The 5,104-nt window shown below is 35.0% G+C and overlaps 1 long non-coding RNA gene across 1 annotated transcript; it reads left to right on the forward strand.

The window, feature by feature from the left end:
* The first annotated feature begins 363 nt into the window (after positions 1–363).
* Positions 364–2,870, forward strand: LOC129892401 (uncharacterized). The gene is made up of 3 exons (XR_008767316.1): positions 364–685; positions 869–1,054; positions 1,147–2,870. It is a non-coding gene; the product is annotated as an uncharacterized LOC129892401 (long non-coding RNA).
* Positions 2,871–5,104: the final 2,234 nt, after the last annotated feature.

Genomic DNA, 5,104 nt, shown 5'->3' on the forward strand with positions numbered 1-5,104 from the left:
AAAATTAAAGGAAATTTGGTCCAAAAAAATTATCAATTGCCAAATCCGAGCCGAGCGAGCGACGACGACGACGCGAGGGGAGACCCTCTTCTTGACCCTTTAACAACATGAAGGAGTGCTTCTACTTCTAAGTAGGAGACTTTTTCTTTCCACCACCTATGTGGGAGTAATGCTTATTTCATAAAGCAAGAGAGATAAAATTATTTTTCCCTCCACTTCTTTTTCCTCCATTTCTCATTCAACCTATCAATTAAACCCAACAATTATTTGGCATAAGTTATCGCTGAATTGTTGTTTTCTTTTTTCTTTATAAGATATACACCAAAGGAGATTGACATTCGGGCTTTTTCTTCTCCAATTATTGAATTATAATTCTCTTTGATCTTTTTTGAGAAATGAGAGTTGCTTGTAGCTTTCCAGACCGTGGTCCTTTTTATTGCTAAAATTGTTCTTATGGAATCTGAAACTTCTTGTATCTCCTTGAATAGGAAGATTATCTTCATATATGAATGCAGTTGAGTCTTGTTTATCAGTTTTCTGCTGTGTTCTCTTGTAGCATCTTTCTTATTAGCTATCACCTCAGGACTGCTGAAAGATTTGACCCCAGAGAACATGCTTGGACAAAAATTTAGAGTATGAGCACAAAAAGAGCATCTCAAGCGTTGGTTCCTTTGCGGGGAAAGTTGTATGTTGACCTCTTCTCGCTTCTTTGGATTCTATATCTTTGATCCCCTGTTATGCCTTCGAGAGTTTCGGAGATGTGTATTGTCTGAAGAATCACTATGGGGGGGGGGGGGGGGAGGATGGTCCACGACCTGTCCCATTTTTCGTCTTGTTATTCACTTTTAGCTTCATGGTTGCTCTTTAGATATGCACCTGGTGGCTTTGATGGTCTCAAATGATGCCAAGCGTTGAGATATATGATCCCCGTCGTGGAACATGGATGATTGGGGAACCAATGAACTACTCAAGGGGATCTTCAACTGCTGCTGTTCTAAAGGAGTCCATTTATGTAATTGGAGAGGCTCAAACTGATAATGAAACAGTAGACACGGTACATAAGATTATTTATTTGATTGTTTTTCTATGCATAGCTTCCATTACATATGTGGTTCTGTTAATCAATACTCCTTTTCGTGATTGCAGATTGCACGCTACAAAGAAGATCAAGGTTGGGAAACAACCAGCTTGAGGTTGTCCAAAACGTGGAAAGAATTGGTAACCAGGGGTTGCATTTTGTGTGGATTACCACTATATCAATGCTGGTTTGAGAAAATCAGAGTTTGCATGAGTTATTGTGGTATCATGGACCTTGAGAAAAGATATAAAATCGTGTCTCTCTTCAATACACAACACACAAATAAACACAAATGGACATCATTTTAAACTCTGAATAGAATGTGTCTAGTAGTAAAATACAGTAATGCAATGCGCCCTTATCTTTTCAACTCCAAAAACAAACACCAGAGTCTCTTATGTATGTTTTTGTATTACTGATTGGTAAGGAGAAGCAGATAGGGAAAAAAAGCTAAAAGGGAAACTTCAGCAAGGTGTTTACAGGATTCGTAGAGCAGTGTCAACTACATTCAGATTCACATTTGTATAAATATATATGTCAGGTGCAACGCATAATTTCCTCAAATACATAATATGCTATCCTAGTGTCCGAGAGGAATGAAGACCGAAAACACATTTGCCTTCTTATCTACATCTAGAAGCCTGGACTCCAACCAATCGCTTTACACTCTCTCTTCTATAGGAAATAATCTCCTATTTTTTGGAATATTCCTGGGGCAAGAAGGTTTCTAACCTGTAAACCACTAGCTACTCACCCATTGCTTCCTAGCAGTTCTATTACTAGATAAGTAAACACCTCAATGACTATCTTGTCTTCTAATACTACAATACAATCATACTATTTATCAACCATTAGAGTTCAATAAACTTCTTCTCGCTTTACGCCCTCAGATCACAGCTTTGACTCCACATAAGATAGAGCTTTGCTATATAAGTTAGTTTGTCTTGAGCCTCAAATGGATGGAATCTTTTTATGTGACTAGAGATTAGGAAGAGAACAAAGAATGCCAAGGAAGATTTTAATAGAATTCACCACAGTCAAATTAGGAGAGTTTTACAACTAATTAGATTCGCCTCCAATATGAAGAGATTTGCAACTTAAAGATTATTTCAAAGAGCTTTGCAACTTCAAGATTAGCTTGAAGTTGAAGAGTTTCATGACAAGTTTAAGCTTGTGTGTCAATGAGCATTTTAATTTGAAGATTTAGCTCGAATTTGATGAGCTTTATAACTTGTTGTTTAGACTCGTGCGTCGAGGATCATTTCGACATGAAGTCTTCGCTCGAATTTGATGAACTTACACACTAGTAACGCATTTTAAAGTCATACGTACTTAAGCCCAATGCGAACATTATCACTAGCAGACTGGGCCGTTATATATATTTTCAAGCATAATACTATAATACCTCAGCATGTTTCACCACAATTTGAGGAATGAAACGAACAAGGCTGTAATGGAAGACATTAAAGAAGAAGGCCTTTGTTGTTTAGAAGAAGAAGAGAACATCAATACAAAATGTGCCCTAACAAGTGTTGAAGGAAACAATGTCACATGGATAGTTTATACGAATATTTTGGCACAACTATACAAAAGAATATCTGATTAGTTAATTTGTTAGACACTAGACTAATTTCTACTGGTATAAGTGTATATATTTTGTTTTATTTTACATTGTGTTTAAAAGGGATAATGATAAAGTTGCATTCTACCGTTAATTAGAGATTTTGCTGAGTTTTAGAAATGGTTGAAAAATCTCTTATGGTAGTTAGTGCTATCTACGGATCTACCTTTAATGAACTATATGAATTTGAATTAATCGGGGGATGAATAACGAATATTAGCTGTGAAAAGCAAAAGAACAGAAAAAAAAATGTCAGAGAAACATTACAACTTGCTTGGATGATTGTATTTTTATTATATTGTGTTATATTGTTAGTTTGTTTTTTTTGGGAACTCCAAGAAAACTCGCAGTCGTTATACAACTTCTGTCACAGTCTCTACCCTTCAGATGAACACTGGGTAAACTCTTACTGTGCAATCACTCGTAAACTACACCGGAAATGATAAAACATACTAGGTAAACCCCATGCGACGAGCTAGATTGAGAAGACATTAGGGGGGTTCGAAACCACGACCTCCACTTTGAAAGTCTCCCCTCAAACCAACTCAACCACACCCGAAGGTATGTTGCTAGTTTAAGTGTAATATTATTTGATTAATACTTAATTTTATTATTTTGTATCATTAAATTCTTTATTGTGTAACGATGAAATATATCATTTTTATGTAATGATCCTTTACTCTAATCACTCGTTACCTTATTTTTTTTTTCTCATTTTATCTTTATTTATTATCTAATAATTTTATTTATCCATATCTCTTTTTATAATAGTTCTACCACATATACATTTTTTCTTGTAGGTTTGTGTTTCACATAAGTGATGTACGATATTGTGTTTTAACAAAAAATAATATAATATATTTAAACATTATATTTATCAAAATAATATACCAAACAACCCACTCTTATTTTTATTTTTTCAAAAGTCACGGTCATTTGCTTTCTACTGAAAGTTAACAAAATGACAAAACTGCTCCATACACTTGAGGTGTTCATTCGATAAATATAAATAATGTCCTTAAATATCTTATCCTCTAAAATGTCCACCACGTACTTCAACTTTTCATTTATCGTAAAAATAAGACTGTTTAATTTTTCCGGAAACAACGTTTGTTTTTATTTATAATAAACACAAATGTTTTCAATTTTGAATTAAAAAAGAAAGAAATGAGAAAAGGTCCCAGAATCTTTTTAATCCAAACAATCGATCTAATATTGTATCACACGATCGACTAAATTATTATTAAAAATAATTAGTATAAAAATATTTTCCATATTTATGATTTTTAGAGAGCGTGTAAAGAGCACTAAAGACGTATTGAATATTATTTATTACCATTATAGACATCGAAATTTTGTAGGACTCTACAAGACGAGTCCTATTTCAGTTGGATTTCTTGGAGGCTACTCTTCCCTAAACCCTAATTCATGCCTATATAAAGGATATTAGTTGTCACTCCCCAAACTAGGGGGGCGCAACGGACACCCGATGCCTCACTTGATCGAGCCAACCAACACATACATAACAGAAATAAAATCATGAGGGCCGACAAGGCCACCATAATAACCTGTTGGAATAAGATAATTAGACTGGTGATGTCACAACAATAACATGACATAATGAAAGGGATGGCAATGCTAACTTAATTGATAAAGAAAAAGCAAGCCGACAAGGCTGCAACAGAAATATATATACAATAAGCTGACAAGGTTATAAATGGAAGCTGAGAAGACCTAACAAAGTATGTCCACAAATCTCTTCGAATAGTACAATCCAATTTGGTTGGGAAAAGTCCCTAACAACACCAACAATTTTATAAAAAGCTTAAGTATGCAAAACCTATAGACAACCAACAGCTCTAAGAGGAATGAGCTTACCGGCCTCAGCTGAGACAACACCCGTATTGCAAAGGCCGATCAGGACCTCTGTATGAACCTACAGCACGAATGCAGCATCCCCAGGCAATGGGACGTTATTATGAATGAAAATGTACTTCTATGAAAGGCGGAAAGTAGAATCATAAATGGCTACAATAAAAAGGGTAAAGATACCACCTAAATCTGAAACTCTGATAGCCTCTATGGCCGACATTCGACCTCATAATAATCAAATATGTATGGTATGCTCCTATATATATATATATATATATATATATATATATATATATATATATATATATATATATATGCAAATGCATGACATACCCAACCAAATGCTAGCAATGGCGGTCCCTTTCGGTAGCTAACCGGCATCATATTGCCAACCTGTGGCCATCTATACAATATATATAGTCTTCTGAAAAAATAGGCCCCTTACCTCTGATTATAGCTCGAAACATGCCATGTATGATATGAACTTTGAATGCACATATTAGGCCATAACAAGAACGTAGCCAATCTAGGCT

Source organism: Solanum dulcamara, chromosome 6, assembly GCF_947179165.1.
Source record: "Solanum dulcamara chromosome 6, daSolDulc1.2, whole genome shotgun sequence".
Classification (NCBI taxonomy): domain Eukaryota; kingdom Viridiplantae; phylum Streptophyta; class Magnoliopsida; order Solanales; family Solanaceae; genus Solanum; species Solanum dulcamara.